This window comes from Excalfactoria chinensis, chromosome 5 (genome assembly GCF_039878825.1).
Source record: "Excalfactoria chinensis isolate bCotChi1 chromosome 5, bCotChi1.hap2, whole genome shotgun sequence".
NCBI classification, from domain to species: domain Eukaryota; kingdom Metazoa; phylum Chordata; class Aves; order Galliformes; family Phasianidae; genus Excalfactoria; species Excalfactoria chinensis.
In genome coordinates, this window is record NC_092829.1 from 32,062,928 (window position 1) to 32,088,492 (window position 25,565).

The 25,565-nt window shown below is 42.4% G+C and overlaps 1 protein-coding gene across 2 annotated transcripts in view; it reads right to left on the bottom strand.

Moving 5' to 3' along the window:
• MIDEAS (mitotic deacetylase associated SANT domain protein) overlaps positions 1-13,452 on the bottom strand; it is a 52,443-nt gene extending 38,991 nt beyond the window's left edge. Inside the window, exon 1 of one of the 2 annotated variants that reach the window (XM_072338257.1) lies at positions 13,163-13,404. The gene's annotated coding sequence lies outside the window, so the exon portion shown is untranslated. Of the gene's footprint in view, positions 1-13,162 lie in introns of both variants that reach the window. The other variant, XM_072338258.1, reaches the window with a different exon arrangement.
• Between the last annotated feature and the right edge of the window lie 12,113 nt (positions 13,453-25,565).

Here is a 25,565-nt window from a genome sequence, read left to right on the forward strand (position 1 = left end):
ATTCCCTGGAGCAGTTTTGCGCATTAAATCAACATACTGTAAGAATAATCATTGGAGACCAACTTGCTACGAGCTGTAGAAGGCTGGCCTGCAGAGTGCAGAAAGCTCATGCTCCCATTTACTTCTGTAGGCATCTGTGGATTAATTGTAATGCACCTAAAGTTCCTCCCTTACTTCGTAACTTGTCTCTCCCTAGATCCTTCAGCCTTTCAGACTCCCTAAGATGTCTATCTCATTCCTATTAGGCATCTTACAGAGTAGTGTTCTCAAATTGCTGATGCAAAACACTAGGGTAAGAATGAATTTTCATTTATAGCTCTCCACAGAGCAGTTTTTTCCCTTGTTGAGGCAAACGCTGGCCTCAGTATGATTACAACCCATCTGTGCACATATCTGGTAGAAAAGTTATTTCCTTTTACAGTGGGTTATATTTATTTAGCTGTAGCACAGCTGCTCCAAAGACACTTGGAGTCTAAAAGCATGCTTTTTCGATGTTGCGCTTCCCCATGAAATGCATCAGCTGCTGAACAAGAACCCAAGCCCCAGCCTAAAGAAACAGTATCTCTGAAAGGAGTTGTGTTCACCCCGCAGCTGAACTCACCAGTCCCAGGGGTCAGGAAGCACAGGCTGCCCTCAGAACCAGGCGCCTGGCAGCCCCCAGGCCTTCTTAGGCTGCTGGCGTGACACGACCTGTGGCTGCTGTGACGTGCAGGGCCCTTTCCACCCATTTAGGCTCCCCCACCTGCCCCTGCCAGGCACTAAACACCCTGCAAAGACAAGCAAGGCGACAGATGGAGATCAGCAGCAAGAGCATGGAGTCCTGCATGTAGAGGCATCCTGGGATATCGTCATTTCATTTTGGCCTTACTTATGACTACTTGTTTTGCATTGCCGTGAGTAATGAATTGTTTTTTTCAACTTCTGCATCAGAAAGGAAGTAAGCTTGCTGGAACAATAAATGAGACACAAGAGCCTTGTTACAACGGACTGTTCAGACTTTGCAGAAAGTGAATGATTTAGTTTTGTTTTGATCTTCACAGATTAACTACTCCTACGTTACTACTCACAACCTTCACGAAAAAAAAGCAGCAACAAAAAGTATCTCTCTACTGCCTCAGTCCTCAACTTCCAAGGCATGCAATACATTTAAAGAAATTAAGACCTTAATGTGATTGCAGCCTGATCAAAGGTGTTTCCCTAACACTATCAGGACATTTTTGTCCCGACATTGTCTTTTTGTCAGGCAGGAAAGCAAGAATGCTAGTTGCAAGGCACTTCTTATTTGAAGTCACAACAATAAGGATCTGTGATCACTAAGTAGCTTTAGTTTACATTGGGTATATATTACAGCTATACTGTACATATATACTCATACATTTATTTTACGACTACATAAAACACAGGTAAGAACCAGTTTAAATTGAGAACATTCTTCATAAGCAGTTTACTTGCATGGATTTTTTCTCATAATGATGTATTATCCCCCCAAATAAACAAGCCCTACACAAGCAGTCTGATCAAATTACACAGGCTTCAGCTTATTCATAGAATCCCTGCAGTAAATAGCAATTGTAGCACTCATTCATTTACATTTGGGAATGCAGATCACGTAAGTGAAGCATCCACGGCTTCGTAGATTTTCTCACTTCCTGAAATTTAAGTTATCAAAAAAACTATTAAGCAACATGAAAGTGTAATGACATACATACATTTATATATACACATTATATGTATATATATATACATATATGTTTAACTAATAAGCTATTTGTTGTAATTCAGATCTGTGTGTAAAGTGATCTACAAAGGGGAGAAAATAGAGCACAATATTTTTCAGCATAACTTTTAAAATTATTTTTTAGTGTAACTGTGACAAAGAAAGCTTTGACTCCTAAATCTAGCACCAACTAAACCAAAGTGCTGTGCAAATGAGTAAGCTGTATGTTTACTAAAATTAAACTTAAAAATAGTACCGAGGATATGGAGGAGAAAAATTAACTCAAATGTATAATATACACTCCAGAAAAAAAATAGTCATACCAGAACAATATCATCACTGCCTTCAATTCAGATTTGAGAATGAAGACATTTTTTCCAGCAGCTGTATTTAAGAACAGTAAAGAACTGTTGCTGAACAGAGAAGCTGTCAGCTGACATCGTTCTGCACATTATGTTGAACTTTTCAGATCTTCCTTATTAAAAGAAATTATTCACATAATCGCTTGAAAGCAAAATAGACTCCGGAAGTCCACACAGCACGCTAAATGGTAACTAACCTCTGCTTTATTTCTTCAGCTGCTGCCATTTCTAAAAACTTTTTGCAGTAAGACAGGAAAATTTCATCAGTGGCTCTTCCCATCAAAGCGATTGCTAAGTCATCTGTTCTCAAAATTCAGCATTTGCAAGAAAATCTGAACTGCTGCTGTGAGACCACAGTGAGTTGTATGAGCAAAGGGAGACAGTGATTAAGAGGAACAAAAAGTTAAAGCTGCATTCATTATGACAACTGCGAATAACGCTATCCACAGTGCACATTCAAATACCTTATTTCAAATGCTAAAGAAATTCTCAGTTAAACTGATGGTATAAGTTGAGAATTTCTGACAACATAAGAGCACAGAATACTGGAGGCCAGAAGAAAGCCAATTTTCGTCCAAAATAAACTCCACATGACCTTGTATCAGTCCTCCATGCAAGGACTGCAGCAGCAGCACAGCTGGGAGGAACACATCACAAGGAAGCTTTCTTGTTCGTAGTCTTTCTTATGTTTTTCACCAAGTGGTAATAGCTCTGTGCAAGCCAGTCATGGGATGAGAACTTATAATAGGAAGGGCAATGTTTCTGCAACACTTCACAGTTGTTACTGTCAATTTTTGATCCTGCTTGCAGTGGTCTGTATAGCTGCTGTGAAAAAGCTGTACCAACGTCATACAAAATACAACCGTGCTTTTCTGCATAACCAGTACTTCTCCTTCTGTTTGCAATCCAAGAGTATTTGTGTGCAAGACAGCTCTGCCTTTTCCACTTTGCAGCAGTTTGTACCCAGGACCAATTTCATACCCGGGCTACAGCCATTCCCTAGGGAGGATCCAACAATAGTAAGGGGTTACAAAATAGCAGTCTACAGCCTAAAAGAGTTTTCTTCTCCCCTCTGTCAAACAAGACAGCCTACCTGTCTTCAAATATGCTGTGTTGTGCATCACACAATTTCTTGTTTGCAGAGTGATATCACATTTTCATAAAAACTTATCAACACCACACACAAAAAAACCCAGTGGGAAAGCAGAGTTAAAATCTTCATTAAAGATGCCACAGAGATATAGTAGAAAGAAACCTGATAAAATATTCACCAAGTTTCCTGCATTCAAAGTCACTTCTCCCCTTCACGCAGGGTCACTATGTCCTGCCAATTCATCAGCTCCCAAAAATAAACCAGTTGAGTAACTGAAGATGTCAATAGGTTTTCTCATTCCCTCCACGCATCTAAACTGTACTGTGCAGGCGACTATTAGAAAACAGTCAGGCATTCCACACTTCAACTAGAGCGATTCTCCCAAGCAAATTCTGACACTTGTAATAACTCAGTTATAGCTGTCACTAAGCACAGAACACCATCCCACCTCCAAACACCACTTTTCTCTCACAAATCAAGTCACATAGAAAGAACAGCTTTCTTAAGAATACTTTTTAAACACACTGCAAAGCTGAGTTCTGTTGATCTTCACAATGAAAACCTAACATAGCAGCTGATAGGTCTAAAATACTCTTTGAAAAACGTTCCAGAACCAAGCACCAAAGGACAAAGCTCTTCCATTTCTTCTATCTTTAGCATTTTTGATCACACTGCCAAAGTTACACAGATGAGAAACAAGAGAAAACCTCAGCATAGGAGCCAGACAAACCAGTAAGTGCACAGAACCATGGAGCTAACAGCTCTGTTCACTGACTGCCTGATTTAAAGCTATGTGAGTAATCTGGCAAGAAAAAATCTCTATTCAGTCTGCTCCATACAGAAATTGGTGCCTCACTTTCACAGAGGAAACCAGAAGTCTCAGTTCCACATTGCAGATTTCTGTTACGGGTAGTAAAGGGACTAAGATTCTCTCAGGGAACAGAAAACCATCCTTTTAACCAGGGTGTACAGAGAAAGTTCAGTCAAAAGGGCCCACGTGCAAACTATGTGCAAACACTCACGTGAATGAAAACGAGTTGCTATGCTACCTAAAGCTTAGGTGTCACTGTCTGCTGGCAGCACACAGCACAGACTCCTGGATTTAAAAGAGTGCCTATAGCCTTTTCTGAGCAACACAACTTCTTCTCTGTGACTCCCGGCACAAAAGTAGCTGACAACATTAACAGCCAGGGCAGCTGTGAATTCAGACTCCGAAATCACACCTTCCCCTCAACAGGACCCCAGCAAAGCAATTAGCCCTCTGGGTGCAGCAGAGTCTCCTTCCGACACCCCCCCTCCGGTTATGCCCTTAAGTGCAATATCAAAGCATGGCTCTATAGCCCCTTTGTTACCAGATTAGGAAGACAATTACCTGCCTTGAAAGAAAGATGATAACAAGGCACAAATAATGTAAACTACAGTCTGTTTTAATGCATGTTCTATAATATCAGTCAGCGTGTCCTCATTGCAAGGAGGGTTGTTTTTAACTTGCTTGTTGTTTTGGGGTTTTTTTTTGTTTGTTTTTGTTGTTTGCCTTCTCTTTCAACTCTGTCTCTGCTCATTATTGCCCAACAGCTTGTAACTGTGTAGACTCGTGTATTAGAAACAGCAAATTCTGTGACTGGAAGACCTGATGACACTCTAGGTCAGGGCAAAGAGCATGCTTGTCTAGGTTCCAAGTACATGTTCCACACTGCTGACTATTTCAGTTTCAGTATAGGCGCCTTGTTGCATCTACAGACAGATAAAAGTCTCAATGGAATGACAAACGCAAACATTTCCCCCTCCCTCCAGCTACCTGTTGTTAACACTATTTAAACCAGGAGATAAAATACTAAAGGCACTTTGGGCTGATAAGAGACCAAGAGTAAGATTTTAGTCAAGATTTTTAAAGGCTAAACAATAGCCACAGGATTTCTACCAAGAAGTATGGATTCTACCAAGCGTATGGTTGCTGTTTCTTAAACATTTTAACTCAATTAATACATTAGAAAGCACTCTCTAACTTCAATTTCCAGGCTGTGTCCCTGCAAACAGGCCTCCATAAGAAGTACTTGTGCAGAGTCACAGATTGTAACCTTCACTAGCAGATCAGATCCTCAAATTTGCTTTCAACAAAAGGGTTATCTATAGATCACCTAAAGGTCTAAGTGTAGTCCACACCTTTGTTACATATTACTCAACTAAAATGGCACAAAGCTGCAGTGAAACCATACAGGCACAGAACCTGAAAGAAAAATAGCATAACTGCGAATTTATCTGTCATAAAGCCTGAGAATTAGGAGCAGTCTTGATTAGCTCTCATGATGTAAAGAGCAGGAGAAGCAGCCTATCTCAGAATGATTTGAATTACTCTCACAAACTTCATCAGCAGATTTCTGCTCAAATTTTCAGCAGGAGACTAGAGAAAGCCTGAACATTTTATTCCTTAGCAACTTATTTTTCTGCATTAGACAACAAAGAACTGCTGAAAACTTCTATAGTGTCTCTGCCTTTTGGTGAACTCGCATGCGAACCAGTTTGAATGCTGGAGTTTGCTTCTTTGCAGCTACACGTCATCCAACCCAGTGACAGTCGGCACAAAAGAAGCTGCACCTTGCCAACACAGCTGTTTTACTGCCAGCTCCAAGTATCAGGTTAGCTGTCTGTCTCTTTAAGCAACTATTCCCATCCATGTGGCCAAGGAATTGTTGATGTTGGCAAGAATTTGGGCCACTGCCTTTGCTCCCATACTTGCCTAATGACATCTCTGACAGAGATGCCTTGTGGAGATATCCACAGACTTGTTAAAAATCATCAGTACAGCCTGCAGGCCAATGAAAAGTCTCGGAATCATGTTCTTTTGTCTTTTTTGGAGGATGCTTTGCTTCTTCATGACAAACATGCCTGAGTTCTTTCATTTGTTTGCTTCCTGTGCTGCACAACTTCATATATATATGCTTACGTCACTCGTAGGCAAACAAACAGAAAAACATGCATCCTTGAACACATGTGCAAGCAGGCAGCTTAGCCTGCATTAAAATGCCAGGACAGGCTACCTGAATGAGGAAATTAAATCTTTCAGTGTGCAACTTATTAACAGTAGCAGTCGTTCCTTAAGTGTTTGTCCAGCTGTAGAAGAATTCTGCACAAGAATTCAAATCAACATTTTGTTTATTTTCTGAACAAAGCTCTCTGTATCTTGATTCCCTGTTTGTAAAGGTAAGCTAGCTATGTTAATTTATGCAAATGAGAAACTTCAAATCTTCTTCAGATCAGATTTGTTCATTTTTTAAAGAATTACGAAGCACTGACTTCAACTAAGTTGGTTGTGAGGCAGCCCATTATTTGCTTAAGCATATAATCTAAGAGCAAGTATCACGCATTCCAATCTTCCCAGGTTTTTATTACCTCAGTATGTCAAATGTTTATTCTTTTTGCATCATGAATTCGATTTAAAATGAATCGCTCATAAGGAGCTCCACATTCCTCAGCAGTAAAAGAATATTTTACTACAGAACATTTTCTAAATAAAAACACTGCAGTAACAGCAAAAAAAAGGCAGCTAGTGTCAGAGCTGAAGTATTTCACTTTCACCAAAGAACAAATAGTGCTAAGGCAAAAAAGAGTCAAAACAACTCTCTTGCTTCAGTAGGAAAGAAGTTTCTGAACGTGTTTTGTATACTTGCATATATTTATAAAAAATCATAGTAATAAAGATAATTTAAATACTGAGATTGAATTGGAAATAATGAAGCCCATAAGCAAATGCAATGCTTTTGCAGACTGTTTACTTGCAATAACACCCTTTATGTGCAAACAACTTTCCAAACACCCAAGGAGGATAATTTAAACTCTAATAATAAGAACGCAGAAATGCATTTTGATTCCTAACTTTCATTCATAGTATATTCATACATTCCTCCCCCAGCATCTCAACACCCATTCAAACATCCTTATTGAACAAATTTTGATGGAGAAAGCCTACGTGATTTATCCATGTATGTATTGGAAATTTGTATTTTCTAAAAATTTGGAAAAGAAATCAACAGTTTTCCAAAAAACAAAGATTCCAACTAAATTTACAACTTCAGTTCAATGTAATGAAGACTGTGTTACAAACATTCCCAACGTTTAGCATGTCACATGTAGGATAACATCTAGAGTTTGACAAAAAAAGGTTCAACAACAATAGTTCAACTTAGAATTTTCTAAGCCATGAAATGAAACTAAACAATAGAGGCAGTCAGTTTTCAGTGCCAGTTTCACATATATATGAACATCTCCAGCATCTTAAATTGTCATCATGGCAACCAGAATGCCTTAGGGCTGTGGCTCTCTCTCTTCTCAACAGGGATTTGCTAGTGTTTGCTAGGACTTTGTTCTGAAATGATGTAGAACCAATTAAAAAACAGGAAAATGCACCATAAATTCTTCACCACCCAAGCATAGTAATTTCCCACAGACATAGCAAACTTCACTTCCAGGAAGTGCTTGAAAGAATGAAGAACACATTACCCAGGTAGAAATAAAACCTGAAAATAAGACATTTTTAACTGCAAAAAGTCAAGTAAAATCACAGCGATATTTTTTATGGCACTTTGTTTTACTTTTCAATATCTGAAGTCACCCATTCAGGATCAAGAACCGGAATGGTTAAGGATACTGCAAAACTGAAAGAGCGGTTGATTCACATAACTATAAAACTCTAAATAGTATAATTTATGACTGAATGCTAAGAGGCAGATATACGAGTCCAAAAGGAGATGCTCAAGGAATCGTAAGTACACACAGAAATAAGACTGAGATGCACACCTAAGCGTACACAAGTACATAGAGCTTGAAATCACACAACATCATATTCTATAACTAAACAATGTGGAGATTATTCAGAATTCTGAAACTATCCCAGTGCACACCAATGACAAGGTGACAGGCATTCGGGCAGGTATAGTGACACACAGCACAGCTTCAGAGGACAGATTCCAGTTATCCCCAACAAAGTGATGCAGCTGACCTGGTAGCTGGGAATCAACCATACAACTCCACACCACATCCCAACTGCAAAGCCAAAACAGTATTTTAAAGTCTTCTCATTTAAACACTCTCAATAAAAAGACAAGAACAATCCTTGCAGTCAAAACTAATGCCTGTCTTGGCCACTATAGCAGTAACAATACCAAATACAAAAAAACCACTAAATTAAGATCAACAAGAAAGATATTCAACCTCTCCTAATAGTGCTGGGGAATGCCAAGGAGCTGAGAATCAATTTTCATGTGCGAATATAGTATATAGCAGAGAAGTAAGGTCTGAATACTGACTTGATTCCAATTGCTTTGGAATTGGAATCAATTGCTTCGTATGCTAATGCTGAACATGTAACAAATCAGTAAAATAAAGTCAGAAAATGCACCAGAACTGTTTTCTCAGTTCACTGCTTCATTAATAGCATTTAACTGGTTTCAGTCTTCACCAACACTGAAGTCAAACAATAGAGAAAATTGCAGTTTCTCAGATTCTAAAGACTACAAGGGAAAGTGTTATTCCATGTTTTGCTGCAGACCTTTCAAGATGCTGTTAAATAAATAAAAATACCAACCACTTTCCTCCGCCCTTCAAATTTTGCTTTTTCCCAGTTTTTAACTTCCTAATCAACAGCAGCTATCAGTGCAACACAATGCATTCATGTAATTTATGCTTAAAGTGAACAACCATTTTAAAGCTGGGAATTTCAAAGAATATCTATCTATACATATTCCATACCGTAATATAGTGGATTATATTAATTTGGGCCTGGAAATGAAGTGGTTTTAAGTTGCATCAAACTTGATAAAAAGCCTCAGTACAGAAAAGCAAATAATTAAATTGCAACATTTATTTCTGCATCCCCACTTGCTAATTTGCTCCTGAATACTTGAATGTTGGCTCCAGGCCAAAAGCTTGCACTCACATTTTTTTCCAGTGAGGAGAATACAGCTTTTTCTCATAACAGTTTGTGTATTTTTCATCTGCTCGAGCTGATCAACAGAGCACTCTAGAAGGGTACAGTTGGACATCATTTGAAGCAGAAGTTATGCAAAACGTTGCATAGCACCCATTGAGCGTCCTCGTGCTGGAAACACATGCCATTTGTGCACTGGGAGCTGCTGTAGCTGCCAAGGATCTTTCACACGGCATGCAAGCTGCTGGCATGCAATGCAAAGACTTAAATTATTGCTTGAGCAATCGCCTCTTTCATGGATCTACGCATCGCACGACATGGGTTTGTTGGTCTGAATGCTGAAATCGCACCAGAGAGAACACATGATTCAAGCACAAACAACTCCCCTCTGACAGATAGTTCTGTGCCACTCTATCCCAATTATTAGGGGAGGAGCTAAGGATGATATTTCCTTGAATTAGCAGCACGTCCTTCCCATTTACAAATTGCTCAGTGACAAGTCTTCCATTTGGAAGCTGACTCATTAACCTTGGCTTGCCCATGCCAGAATTTGCCAGCTTTCTGGGCATGTGTTGCAAAACTTGTATGCTTGCCTTCTGCCCCCACCAGTGTTTTGTATGATGAACACTGAGTAGTTTCTCTCTCCTTTTATGTCACTTGGCATACAACTAACTGCACTGGAAAAAATACGCACACTTACAGCACTTGATTTTAGCATAAGCTGTAATTTAATGTAACCAATACTAAGACGTCATGCAATGCCTTATTTTTTTCTTCCCTCAACAAAAAATCAGTAATGTCTTATCCCTAATACAAGCCCTCTGAACATCCTAAATCCATGGTTAGATCAGTAGGTCACAAAAGCAGCTGCTGAATATTTATCTAAGCTGAAGAGAATACTAGATGAATTTCCTGAGTAGAAAATACCCAAGAATTTCTGAAATACATAGTAACTCCTCTTACCTTTGAAGACAGGAGCACAGACTAGACAGATTGCCATTCTGATTTATAGCAGCCATTTGTCTCCCTTCTCTCCTGAGCCCCTACCCTTCCACCACACCTGCTGCTCCCACCCCCAAGATGGCTGCTTCCAACAAGAGGTAGAGACCCTCTGCTGAGGCGCCTTGAAGCTTGACAGAATAGCACAACAGGCTTGAAAATACCTGCAGTTCTGCAGCTACCACTTTTGGATGACAATAAGAATGAAAATGCAGAGGCACAAATTCACCTCTGGAAGGAGTATGTAGGATCTTGGAAGACTGTTACTGCGCTACAGACTTCATCATTTCGTATCACCACTATTCTCATGCTCCTTGGTGGGGTAAAGGCTAGCATGGCTAAGCTCCCTTTTGCAAAGAGGCAATAAACATATGCCTATGACTAATTCCCCTGAGTACCACAGGACAACTCACAGATGTAAAAGTTATCTCCTCACTTGTATACAAGTCCAAAGAACCCTAGCCGGAAATATTTTCTCAAACCACTTAAACTGTGGAAAGCAAAAGCTAACATAAGGAATGACTGAAATGCACCACTACCACAAATGATTTAAGGAATACTTAAGCGCAATTCTGGGCTTTCCCCAGAAGCCACTGATGTTTGAACACCAAGGATGGCATATATATATATATATGTATATATAAGCCAGTCAAGACATGAAGTGCAATACAAAGAAAAACCTACAAACAGAACCTCACAGTAATGCAAAGATGGAAAGATATTTGATATTTGCTTGTTTTGTATTAAAATGTTCCATTAGAGTTACAGAAGGATCACTGTGAAACTAAATTTGTCGAGTGATAAGTCCAGTGTTGTGTTAATCAGCTCCATGCTAGAGAGAAGAAAAAAGAAAAAAAAAACAACAAAGCAAAACAAACAGCTTCAGCACATTATTATATTCTTCATTAGCCAAGTTACATATGTTTTACACAAAGCATTTAGATGGCAGCATGAAGAAAGTAACAACAGTAAGACAGTCTGTGTGTTTAACTGACATAGCATGTTCTAATGGAATACCAAGAACTTTTAAAGCAACTTTCCATTTTTTATGGCACTTTCCATAGTCGTGCTCAAGACAAGCCTTCCCAGCGTTCATCACCTCCTCAGCAATGACTGCTAAGGGCAATGTTTTCAGAAAATCTTCTCTAATTCTGGAAAGGCAAATTTCTGAATGCCAGATCTGAAATCTTTTGGATCAGACTTTTCATTAATCCCAAGGACTTCCAAACAAAATTAAACTGATGGAAATTACAGGTAACCATTATCTCTGAAAATCCAATCTTATGCACTCTTATTTGTATCTACAATGACTTTGCCCATCATTTCTTTCAAAGTCTCAGTCAAAACCATGCTTCTGCAGAGTTTGTGGCACACTCCCAACACTTTGTCCTATCAGTTTCATTGCCAGCAAGATCACTAAGCAATATGAAACTCTTCATAAAAACCACTTAAGTTGAAACAGCATGTTCAGAACTTATGTTCAACCTTGCTTTGCTTTCAACCTCGTGACTGTCTGTGGTCTGACACAAAAACTCTCCTCAGTGCTCTTCTCTCCATTTCCACACAAGACAGCTGAACTCAGCATAGAGATTTTTTTCCCCCACACCAGCAAACAAGAAAAAAGATGACATCAGAAATTACACGAAACCTGCAGGACTGCTAGCAAACCGGACTGATTTTCACTTTCTGCATGATCACTTCAGAAAAGCAAACCCACAGATTCAACCAGCTTGCTGTGTCCCCTGAGACTGCAGGCACTACAGGTGGCATTTCTGCTGAGTATTTCAGAGCTCTGTCTTCTACAATCAGCCTCACTCCACTTCTCCTTTTTCCCCCCTTCTAATTCTTCAGCGAAGTCTAAGAGGGACGTGGCAGTTCAATACAAAATAATTTCTCATTTTAGTATTTGCAATGCAAATCTACGTTTTGTTCAGCACAGAAATCTTGCACAATGGCCCATGCATACGTATTCGTTCCAACAATGCTGTCCTATGCAATCACTCTGTAATTACACACAGTCATAAAGCTGCTGCTGTTGCTGCCTGGAACTGCAGTCTCGCCCTCCAAACAACCTAATACCAGTCTCTGCATTAGGACATTTCTTTTCGCTCTTTCCCTCCCTTGACTGCCTGCTGCTCGCTCCAGACAGCCCCTTCTACCGCACTTCAACTCAGGATGAAAACAGCTTCTTTCTGGTAACAGCCATGATGATTTATTTGTTTTAAAGAGGCTGCCAAGTTAAATCTCTGTCGAGCAGAAGGAATATTTCTTGAATTCTGAAGGCTGCAATCACACAAGACTTTAGAAACCAAAAATAAACCTCGCTTATGCCTGGTAAAAAAACCGTAAGTATTATATAAGACGCTCACATACGTGCGTGGGTGTATTGTCAGCTCTGACTGGTAAACTGCAAAGAATCAGTCCTTTGCAGTTGCTGACGGAGAAAAAGCTGTGCATTTAGGGGCACGGGATTTTCAGAAATTATCTAATAAATTCCTCCCCACCCCCTCCGTTGCATAAATCCCAGCAGAGAAACACAATCCGCGCACACGGCGAGCCACCGCGCCCTACCGAGCGCCCCGAGTCACGGTGCCGTACCCGCAGCCCCCAGAGCCGCCCCAGCTCCTACACGGAGCCAGAAAGGGAAGCCCGAAGCCACCCGCCCGCCCGAACAACCCCACACGCGCGGACGGGCTTACCCAGCCGCAGACGCATCCTCTGCGCGTCGCTGCAGCCGGGCGGCACAGCGGCCCCCCGAGCGCCTGCGAAGCTCCCGTAAGGGAAAGACGAGCAGCTCAGCGCCCGAGCGCGGCCCCCAGCAGCGGGCGGCCCGGCAGAGCTCGCTCGGCTGTCCCGGCCTCGGCCCCGAGGAGCTGCGCGGCCCCAGCGGCGCCACAGGTACTCGTGCAGCTCATCCTGCAGCCAGAGCTCGCAGGCGGAGCGGCACCCCAAAATTAAAGCCCTGGGAGAAGCACCCCCTCTCCAAAATGGCAGGAGAACGGAAGCAACTCGTGCGAAGAAATTAAACCCGCGGAAAGCAGGAGAGGGAACAAAACGTGCTTCCTCACCTGCGCTGCGAGGTACGGCGGGAGCCTCCGGGGCTGCAGGTTGCAAAGAGAAAACACAGAAGGAAGGACCACCGAGAACGAGAAAAAGCGGAAAGAAAAAAAAAAAAAAAAAGCAAAAACACACACCAAAAAACTTTGTTTCTTTCTCTCCGGGACTCAGGGAAAGCGTCACTTCCTAGTGCGGTAAGCGGGGAGGCTCCCGGGCCCGGGCTCCTCAACTCCTCCTCCTCCCGCCCTCCTCCTCCCTCGCAGCCGCAGCGCGGCTCCCGCCGGCAATTCGCGTCGGTTCTGGCAGCTGCAGGGCCCTGCCCCTCCTCCGAGCGGGGAAGGAGGGGAATCCCCGAGAGCGAGGAGAGAGCACGCAGCACTGATTCGGAAGCCCAGCGCGCACGGCGCTGCCGTGCTCGCACCTGGCAGAGCGTGCAGGCTCCGTGCCCCGAGTGCAGCGCCAGCCCGCCCCAGTGCCATCGTGCTGCGCGGCCCTTCTCCCGGAGGAAAGTACAAGCGAGCGCGCACAAATCCTTAAAAGGGCTTTGTTTTTAAGAAACCATTCGTAGCAGAAATAACACGTTATTCCGTTTCCCCTTTTTAGGTCATTTTCTTCAGAAGGAGCTGTAAGAGGGGAAAAACAAGGAAGGCAGAAAGGACTTGCCACTAATGCAAATCCTTAGGTCGCATCTACGCTGTTTGGCTGTTTTTAGCACATTCCTGAAAATTAGTTTTACTAAAAATAAAAAACGAATATTATTTCCAAGTCGAACATTTACTGCAGTACTGCTGGGGTTTCTAAAAACGTTCAGCTCGCCTGCTGGAATATGGCTTCCTCTGTTGCGTTGGTCTGAAAATAAACAGCAAGCTGGCAAATGCAGACACGCTGCTCCTCTTAAGGCAGGAAATAAAGCAGCTGCTTCGTCATTGCTCCCCCTGCAGACTGCCACCGCTACTTGAGCTCATTAGCAACCAAGAAAACTTGCAGAATATAAAATAACACTTAGGCAGCATTCAAAGATTAGACTCTTACTCAGTGAAATGTGCCAAGCAGTGTGAAAACGGCAAAGGTTTCCCTCCCAACGTGCACGTAGCCGTGTTTACCTTCCCCCAGGCTGGGATCATTGAGCACGTGCAGGCTGGCGTAGCGTTTTTTGAGAGCAGCAGGGCAATCTCATTTCCACCCCCCACTGCTTTACAGAGCAAAATACACAGTTTTTGTAGAGGACACTAGTTGGCATTTCTTGCACAATAATTCCTGGCTGCTGTGCAGAACTTTTCACCAGATGCATGGAAAAGGGAGACCAGAGAAGCAACTTACCCATAGCTTACGAAGCATATCTGATGCATAGCTGGGTTTGTGCGATGAGTCCCAGGTCAGTAGTCTAATTACCACACCCAATCTTTTCCTGCCACAGAACAGAGACAACAGTGGGATGTGGAAGCGAGGAGCAAAACAGCAGCCAGAGGTACTTTCGGTAAAGCATTTTTCTTTCTTTCACAACTGAAGACATAATTTGATGTAACGCCAGCTTAATAAAACATTCAAGGGAAACTCTGCTACCCTTAATGCATTTACTCTTCAAAAACCATCAACAATGACAGGCTCCGATTTGTTGATACAGACAACTAGTTTAATTTACCCTAATACAGACTAAAAAGACAAATCCCATAATCTGGAATTATCTCCTTCTCTGTTACAAAATATTGGGCAATTTTCTCCACAAAGCACATTGATAACATTGAAATCATTTATCTCAGCTTCTGCCGTGGGGGGGGGGGGGGGGGGGAGGAAAGTCTGCTATGACTGTAAATCACAGTGTTGTAACAGTGAAGTGTAGCCCTTCCTTCTGGCCAGAACACATGCATCTCATACTTCACCTGTTTAGAGTTTGGGAAGTGAAATGATGAGCAGTGTCCCACGTTTCACAATACATAATCACATAAGACCAGCAGACAATGCCAGGATCGTCACCATCAGATGCTAAGGTTGCACAGAGTAGGGAGTGTGCTTTCTACGGTGTCTAGGAGGCATCTTAACATTGTTGTACCTTGTCTCCTGAATTGTATATATGGTAGCTAGCAATCTATTCTTTACTGCTCCAAAGGCAACATAGTAACAGCAAGGTCAAAGCTGAAAGACACAGTAAGGTGCAAAACCTACAGGAAGAGATTGTGCTTCTTCCTTAACATTGCAAGAAGGTAAAGAATAGGCAAACCTGTAGGGACACCAGCCAGCTTATATGTCCAAAGTAGAAGAATCACATTTCAAAGACACTATGGAACAAAGAGTGTCTATAGAGTGGTCAATAAACAGTTTTATGAAGTGTTCTGTAAAGACTCTACTATTACACACTCTTCTTTATTTTTCTCTGTTCCTTGTACTGTGTAGTCTTCACATCTCTAGAACCTGCCACTATTTCTTCCTTGCACTAGCAACTTTTGCTTTATGCCTCTTTTCCCCCCCTTATCTCTTTTATCTGCATATGCTGAGACTGTATGCAGGCTGCACTTCTATCAATTTTACAGTGACAAAATTTAATACAAACGTATTTCCTGATATGTCATTATTTTATTACTACATTAAATCAGGAGATTAGATGGCTTCTTTGTCTTGTACGGACACATCTCATGCTGTAACAACATCGACTCATATCATTAAAAAACTACATTGCAGTGAGTCAGAATTTGGATTAAAGGCTGCCTTAAGTACTTGCGTTTGCAAAACTGGCTCATCCGCTCAGCAGGTGGCACTCTTTCCACCAAGTCAGAGCAGGGATGGAGTCCTGGCCTCTTTCTGCTTAGTCCAGTTCAGACGTGCTCCAGCATTAAAGGAGTTATCAGTTCCCTCTGAAAACCGTTGCTATAAGCTAATTAGAAGATGATTACACACTTTGTAAATGAAGTTTTATACACCTATAAAACAGTTCAGTCATTTTGAATATTCCTCTGAAACTTACATTGGATGCAACAGTTTTCTTAAAAAATAATAATAATAATAATAATTAAAAAAAATGTGATAGCATGAATTAGCTGCAGTGATTACCACACAAATATCTTCAATTAGAGGGGCCGCCTCTTGGCAAACTAGAGAAATGGACTAACTGGAAGCACATGAAGGTCAACACAGCACAAAACCCCGTGCTTTGGTCAGACTAAACCTTTACTGTTGCACAGGCTGCGACAGACAGGTCACTCAGCTCCACTGAAGACCATCTGGGGGTCCTGGCAGACAGTGAAGTAAAAAACAAGCCTGTAGTGAAGGCAGGGGAGAAAAGGGCTGGGCAGAAAAAAAAAAAAAAAGAAAGAAAAAAGCAGCCCAGAGCAGTGCTAGAACAAGGGAAATGATTATTTCCTTTAATTGACACGTGCATCTGGAATACTGATCCCAGTTTTGAGCACCCCAGATTAAGAAATATGCTACTCAAATTTATCAACAGTAAAGAGCCAGGACAGTCAGGTGCTGCAGCAGAAGTCCCATGTGGCTGAGAGAACTGAGCTTGTCAAGTGTGGAAAGAAAGGAGGCAGATAAAAACTTAACACCCTCTTTCTAATATTGACAAGACTAGATCCTTTCATACATGATGTAGAGGAAGAGGCAAAGTCAAGCTCGTTATTGCATGGGAGAAAGACAGCAGTCATATTTTGAGATAGGGTCAGTTCCAATCAGCTAGAGAAGAAAATGAAGCCATGCAACAGGTTACCACAAGAGGTTGTAGGAGGTGCGCAACTTCCTTTCTTGGACATTTCCAGCACCTGACTGGATATATAAAAGCCCTGCACAGTCTGGTCTGAATTCAGTGTTGACCATGCTTTGAGCACACAGTTGAACCAGAGACATCCCAAATCCCCTCCAAAAGTAGTTCTATCATAAAAGAGATAAAACCCTTTGTCTCACAGAAGAGGAGGAATGCCACCTTTGAAATATTCTAGGGAACAACTTCTCATGAGAAATTTGATGCAATAAAACACAGTTTGTAGAGAAAGATTTGGCCTTTTTTTTATTTTTTTCCTTTTTGAGTTTGCAAAAAGAGAAGAATACTCTTGAATATCTACTTTACACTCCATATCAGAGTTTAAAATTAAAACACTGGGTTTGCTTTACTAAGCATTGATTTGCTTAGTGAAAAAACGTGTGTGTTTACAGAGTGTATGTGTAAACATGAGGGAAAAGGAGGGACACTGTGGTTTAGAAAATAGACCACATGCAAAGAAGTTATTCACATTGCTTGAACACTTCTTTTAGAAGCTCAGACTCCAGAGCAAGAAATACAGTTTAAGAATTGTATGGCATGCTGAGAACCAGAATCAACAAAACTTCCTTCCTTGTTTTTCCGGGTTATGTAGCCTTAAGCATTTTGCCGTCCTTTCTATATTTATTACCATTTTCCCCAGAATCTCACATTCTCTCTCTTAAAAACAATAAGGTGTGGTAACATTATTCACTGTTAACAACTGAGGAAAAAAACCAAACATTTGGATAAGATCTGTGTGCTCCAGGGTCAGGTTCAGGGGCCAGGCATAGCTGCGATGCAGGTGCAGCGTCACTCAGGCAGGGTCACATGCAAGAACATAAAGCAGATCTCGAGCAAATATGACAGAAGCCAACCCCAAGGCTTAATTTTGTGGCTAATTTCCACTAAGGCTTCTACCCTTTTCCTCTCAAGATGACTAGATGAGCTATTAAAATTGGCTTGGAATACAGGCAGACAAACCCTTAGAAGCACTCAGGGCCCAAGGAGACGAGCTAGGAACCCAACAACAACAAAGCATGGAGAAAACAAATGCTGAGAACTAATATTCACAGCTTGACTGAGTTCAGGTTAACAACAGAAATAAAGAAATAAATCATTCACATGTAGCATACAGTACACTGTTCAATGGAGATTCCATTCCTATTTCATCCCATTAGTAAATTATATAAGGAGAAGAGGATGATGGCAGATATCAACATGTTTAAGACTTCTGCAACAGATATGTACCAAATAGTGAGGGTAATGTGGAACCATGTGATTACACACCTTGATGACCCAGTCTACTCCTCTGCTTTTTAAACCCTATTTTCTGACCCTGCATGTTTGCTTGTGCTGGCAGCTACCATCTGCGCAAATCAGATGTGCAGAGCTTTTCTGCCATCACAGTTACACTGCAATGCAGCTGGCAGATTGCTGCACAGCTTTTATTCTTTTCAAACTCAGAAGCAAGTTAGATCACCAATTGTCATGCCTGCATGCCAGATTAATTTCGTCACTCCTCCAAACTGCATTCCAATACCAATCTGTGCCCTCCTGTACTTTTAACTGTTATAAAGTACAGTGTGTTTGATAATACAGAAAACTGGTTGATCAGTAGAAAATTTACTATGATTTTTCCCACCTTTTGCTCCTTTTCCCTGCCCTTCCCCACCCCCCCCCCAGCTCCCACTCCTATCAGTGGAAATCTTAAAGAGTCACATTCAAAGTACAAAGTACAACAAGAGCTGTTGTGCAATATCTACAGAAGGAAAATCCCTAGCTAGGATGTGGTATTTCTAGACAATAATACTTCCCAAGCATATATGCAGATATATTATCCACCATGCATTTAAGTTACAAGAAATACACTAATGAAGCATCAAACACATCTTTATGGCTGCTGCAAAATTGCTAGTCTGATTTTTTTTTTAAAAAAGGGAGTAGAAATTTCAGCAGGCAGTAACGATGGAATTTATCAGTGCATCTCAGGCATTTTGCTTTTAGTAAGCATTTTCTACATACTCTTCAAACTGTTCCCTACTCACAAACTTAGCAATACTTTTCCCTCTTTGCAAATGTGTACTTCTCTCTTATATTACCCCTACTCTTGTGGGTCCTTCTCCAGCTCCTTAAAGCCACAGAGGACTGAAAGAATAGGGGCAACTGCAAGGAGCTAATGTAAGAGATCTGTGGTAGAACAGGGAGGAATATGTGTGATCTGTGAAGGCAACAACTGGAAAAAGGTATGAAAATACCAAGCAGGACCACTCACTCTAGCTAATGTACCTGTTTGATTTACAGCAGAATTAGTTTCTTTGCTCTTTCTTCACACACAGTGAGGCATTTTCCAGTACCACAAGAAGTAATGGTGTACTCAGAATGTAGGTTTGTTTAGTTTTATTAAGATGAGTGAAAGCTCGGCTTGAAAAACATAGGGTGGCTGAGCAGTAGGTTGCCTGACACAGAGCTCCGATACTCACAAACAGCATCTTAATTGCTGCCAACCAGCTGCACCAAATACAACATGTTATACAGTTATCACATGAAGCAAGTATCACTTGACTCAGACCTGTCAGTTACCAACTGTCAATCAGCCTCTAAAAGAAAAACCCCATTGTTATCCTGCAGTTTCTTAGCTGAGAGTCAAACAGTTGTCACCTGAGCATCACACATCCAACAAAATATTACCCATAATAACAGGAGGCGAACAAGGCTTCATAGAATAGTCATTGACACCATTAATTCCTTCTAGGCCAGTTGTGCTTACTGATCACTCTTCTTGTCCTCAGAGGAAACAGGTGAAAACCTTTGCAAATGCCTATTCCCAGGCCAATGGAACACAACAGCTGATTTGCTGATATCCAAGTTGCTAATAATTGAGTGATAACAACCAGATAACTTTCCAGAAGGGAATGCTCTTTCACTGAATGGGTGAGAAGCATTCTACAAATATTCAGCAGCTCCAAAGGAAGCCTTGTGCAGAGATCGGGTTATCTTAAGAATGTGTCTTCTGTTACCTCAAGGTTTCAAAAACCTGTAGTCCTCTTTCACAGAACAATATTTGTTTTCCAGAAACAGCATTGCATAAATATGATGCTAGTTGTCGTGGGTTAGCCTAAAATCTACCTGCACCCATGACAGGGGGGCAGTCGGCCCGCAGGCCGCTGGCCCAGAAGGAAAAGAAATTCAGGGAAAATGAAATAAATACAGCGGCAGCGATCTAAGGAGGCACACTTATTTACTAAATACTATATCGAAATACAGAATAGCACAATATAATACAATATAATTGGAATTAAGGCTAACGAATCAAGTAAAATAAGAGAGAGTGAGTCCCGAAACCGAAAGGCCTACTGTAACTCTAGGCGAAACGGCTGGAACGCTCCCACACGGCTCTCCCCCTGGCTGGCAGGATCCAAGAGAGCGAGTCCAGCACTGAAGTGAGATTATATAGTCCTGGTCATATGACTGACCGTGGTGCTCCCTGGGACATGTAGTCTTCTTTCTGTGAGCAGCAGATTCGTCAAAATTATCTGTGCTTAACATGATGTTATGATGTGGAATACTGATAGCAAAATTACAACATTGCAAAACCATGACATTCCACCCCTTATTCTACATCATTACATTATGCTTATTATACACACACACACATATATATAGTCGTGAGCAATCAGCAACCTTATTTTCTTAACAATTTATATCTATTTTCATGCAAATCCTTAGGCTGAAAATAAAACTTTATATCTTAACACCCTATTATTTACTAAGTCTGAGGAAATGGCAAAACTGCCGGAAAAGGAATATGACAGCGGTGAAAGGGAAAGGCAGCGCTAGTGGGGCGTCCCCCACATCAAGGTGCACCCATCCTTTCCCAACCACCACAAATTCCCTTTGAATTAAACTTCTTTCCACGTGTGCTCTACACATGCATGGCCAGTACATGATATAGAGCCCAGATGGAAAAACTTACTTATAGGATGCCTAGCTTACGTATACGGAAAATGTTTTTTTAACATTAATCCATCTATCTTAAGTTCTGCACCATAATTGGACATTCGTCATATATCTTTAAGGCTCTACTTATATATACAATAAATTATTGGCTGCACTCCCCCAGCATCAAATTCCCTTGTGGAACACATTGAACATCCCCATTTTTGTGCATCACCCACCAAGTACATCCAGGTCCCTGGGCAAAAACAGTACCTCGGAGAGGTTTTCCCTTTCCAGATGCTGGAAGGACCCAAACCGCTTTTCCTAATACGCTCTTTACGTGTACTACAGGAACCTTATCTCCTTCTACGGTACGTATGGAGCTGGATTGGTTGGGACCACCACGATTACCAGATCCTCGAGTGTTGACCAACCAGGTGGCTTCTGCTAAATGGTTTTCCCAATTTTTGTATGTTCCGCCGCCCATTGCTTTCAACATAGTTTTTAACAATCCATTGAATCGTTCAATTTTACCAGACGCCGGTGCATGATAGGGAATATGGTAAATCCACTCGATGCCATGATTTTTGGCCCAAGTATTTACAAGGGAATTTTTGAAATGAGTTCCATTATCTGATTCAATTCTTTCTGGAGTGCCATGCCGCCACAGGACTTGCTTTTCCAATCCTAATATGGTGCTTCGGGCGGTAGCATGGGGTACTGCGTATGTTTCAAGCCACCCAGTGGTCGCCTCGACCATGGTGAGTACATACCGTTTACCATTTCGGGATCGTGGCAAGGTGATATAATCAACCTGCCATGCCTCCCCATATTTATACTTTTGCCATCGCCCTTCCCCCCAAAAAGGTTTCATCCTTTTGGCTTGTTTAATTATAGCGCATGTTTCACAGTCATGAATGACTTGAGCAATAGCATCCATAGTTAAGTCCACCCCTCGGTCTCTGGCCCACTTATATGTTGCATCTCTTCCTTGATGACCCGACGTCTCATGGGCCCACCGAGCTAGGAATAATTCACCTTTGTTCTGCCAGTCCAAGTCTATCTGAGCCACCTCAATCTTGGCAGCTCGATCAACCTGATGGTTGTTTTGATGTTCTTCAGTGGCCTTACTTTTAGGCACATGCGCATCTACATGGCGCACTTTTACAACAATATTCCTTATTCGGGCAGCAATATCTTTCCACAGTTCAGCAGCCCAAACAGGTTTACCCTTTCGTTGCCAGTTGTCTTGTTCCCACTGCTGCAACCACCCCCATAAGGCATTTGCCACCATCCATGAGTCAGTATAAAGATGAAGCATCGGCCACCTCTCCCGTTCAGCCACTTCTAAGGCTAGCTGAACAGCCTTTACCTCTGCAAATTGGCTTGACTCTCCTTTACCTTCAGTGGCCTCTGCAACTTGTCGTGTGGGACTCCATACAGCAGCTTTCCATCTGCGATGTTTCCCTACAATACGACATGATCCGTCTGTGAATAGGGCAAATTTCTTTTCATTTTCTGGTAGCTCGTTGTATGGTGGGGCCTCTTTAGCACGTGACACCTCCTCTGCGGGCGATGTCGCAAACTTTTTACCCTCAGGCCAGTCCATGATCACCTCTAGGATTCCAGGACGGCTGAGTTTCCCCATCCGAGCTCGTTGTGTGATTAATGAAATCCACTTACTCCAAGTGGCATCAGTAGCATGATGGGTGGAGGGAACCTGTCCTTTAAACATCCAATTTATTACTGGCAAGCGAGGTGCTAGAAGGAGTTGTACTTCGGTACCAACTACTTCAGAAGCAGCCCGAACCCCCTCATACACGGCTAAGATCTCCTTCTCAGTTGGAGTGTAGCGCTCTTCAGATCCCTTATAGGCTCGACTCCAAAATCCTAGGGGTCGGCCTCGGGTCTCTCCTGAGGCTCTCTGCCACAAACTCCAAGTGGGACCTTTTTCTCCAGCAGCAGTGTAGAGGATGTTCTTTACATCCTGTCCCGTCCGTACTGGCCCCAAGGCCACGGCACGGGCTATCTCTTGCTTTATCTGCTCAAAAGCTTGCTGCTGTTCAGGACCCCATGAGAAATTATTCTTCTTCCGTGTCACCTGATAGAGGGGGCTCACAATGTGGCTGTAGTTTGGGACATGCATTCTCCAAAAACCCACTACTCCCAAGAAAGATTGGGTCTCTGTCTTGTTGGTGGGCGGAGACATAGCAATGATTTTGTCAATCACATCTGCTGGGATGTGACGACGCCCATCTTGCCATCTTATACCTAAGAATTGAATTTCTTGGGCAGGCCCCTTCACTTTGCTGCGCTTAATAGCAAAACCAGCTTGCAAAAGAATTTGGATTATTTGTTTTCCTTTCTTGAAAACTTCTGCTGCTGTATCACCCCACACGACAATATCATCAATATACTGCAAGTGCTCGGGAGCATTACCCTGCTCCAAAACAGCTTGGATCAAACCATGGCAAATGGTTGGGCTGTGTTTCCATCCCTGGGGTAGACGGTTCCAGGTGTACTGAACACCTCTCCAGGTAAAAGCAAACTGTGGCCTACATTCTGCAGCCAATGGGATGGAAAAGAAGGCATTAGCAATGTCAATGGTGGCATACCACTTGGCTTCTTTTGACTCCAGTTCATACTGGAGTTCTAGCATATCTGGTACAGCAGCACTCAATGGTGGTGTGACTTCATTCAGACCGCGGTAATCCACCGTCAGCCTCCATTCTCCACTGGCTTTACGCACTGGCCATATGGGACTGTTAAAAGGCGAGTGAGTTTTGCTAATCACTCCCTGTTTTTCTAATTGACGAATTAACTTCTGAATGGGAAGTAATGAGTCCCTATTGGTGCGGTACTGCCGTCTGTGCACCACTTTGGTGGCAATTGGTACCTCTTGGTCTTTTACCTGGAGCAACCCCACAGCAGAAGGATCATCTGACAGATCAGGTAAAACTGACAGCTGCTTAACACCGTTTGTGTTAACAGCAGCTATCCCAAAGGCCCATCGATACCCCTTGGGATCCTTAAAATATCCCATCCTGAGGTAATCGATACCCAATATACATGGAGCCTCTGGACCAGTCACTATAGGGTGTTTCTGCCAGTCTTTACCAGTGAGGCTTATTTCGGCCTCCAATAGAGTCAATTCTTGGGAACCCCCAGTCACTCCATGGATATGTATTGATTGTGTCCCTTGGTGACTGGAGGGCATTAGGGTGCACTGTGCACCAGTGTCCACCAGGGCCTTATATTTCTGTGGTTGAGATGTGCCAGGCCACCTAATCCACACAGTCCAGTATACTCTATTGTCCCTTTCCCCCCCCTGGCTGGGGGCAGGGCCCCTCTATTGGTTACCTCGACGGCTTGCGGCAACTGGAGCCTTCCCCCTTCTGGAAGGGTCCGCCTTGATGACTAACTTGCGTTGTAATTCTTTCACTCGTGCCTGGAGTGCAGAAGTGGGTGAATCACTCCACTTCTTTATATCCTCTCCATGGCTACGCAGGAAAAACAACAAGGCAAAACGTATGACCTTACTGTTGTCATTTGCTCCAACACGAAGACGTCTCTTTTTTATGGTTGAGATCTTCAATGATACAGGACGGGAGGATCTTGCTTGGTTTAGTTTTCCCGATAGGCTGTCGTGGGAATCCTGGTCCCCATCATCTGGTACCACCATGGATCCATCAACATCGGGCACGGTAGTCAACATATCTATAATATCATTCTGCGTGTCTTCCACTTTATCTAACCGTTTAATTGTATTTTCCACTTTATCTAACCGTTTAATTGTATTTTCCACTTTATCTAACCCTTTAATTACGGCTGAGATGCAAACTCCTATAGTGTTTATAAATAACTCAATTCCATGAATTTTATCAATCAGTTCACTCACAGGGGGTTCCCTTGCCCCTGTGCCATATATTATTGCTAGTGCACTAGCATGCTCTCTTGGTGCAGTCCTTGTAAATGCACGCCACATAAGGCGTGAAACACGGACTGTCTCAGGATCATGTAATTGGTTGGGATCATCATGTCTGAAATTAGGGCTGTATAGCATTTCCACCACAGCACGTTCTCTCAAATATCGAATACCAGTCTCTATATCAGTCCATTTCTTTTCCTCAGGTGTCAGATCCTGTTTAAGGGGAAATCTTTCTTTTACTGCTAACAGCATCCTCGTCCAGAGGGTGTAGGACTCATCTTGGCATGTGCCAATACCTCTATCCACACGTGAGTCCCTGGAAACGCTACCCAGTTGGCGAGCTTCATTGCCATCGAGCCACACACTGTTGGCCCCATTGTCCCAACATCGAAGTAACCAAGCAGCTATAGATTCTTTTGGCTGGCGTGCATAGTCCTTTCTTAGATCCCGAATTTCACTCAGTTTTAAAGATCGATCAGTAAGAGTTGTGATTTTTTCCTCACCTCTTGCTCTTCCAGGAGTCCTTGGTGTTGATGGCGGCAACTGTATTGATGAGGACCCCCCATTTGAAATTTTGGGGGCAAGAAATTCTGGCATAGAAAATCTAATTCTTGGCTCCTCCTCTCCTATTTCCTCTATTTCCTCCAGTTCACCCTCCCTTTCTTTTCTCTTTTCTTCTGCCTCCTCCTGCTCTTCTATCACCCTCTGCTCTTCTACCTCCAGTGGTTGTTCTAACTGAGTTGAAACTCGTTTCGTTTTTCGTCCTCTTACAGGGGCAACCAACATTGAATCTGGTGCCCCCTGTGATTGATCAGGT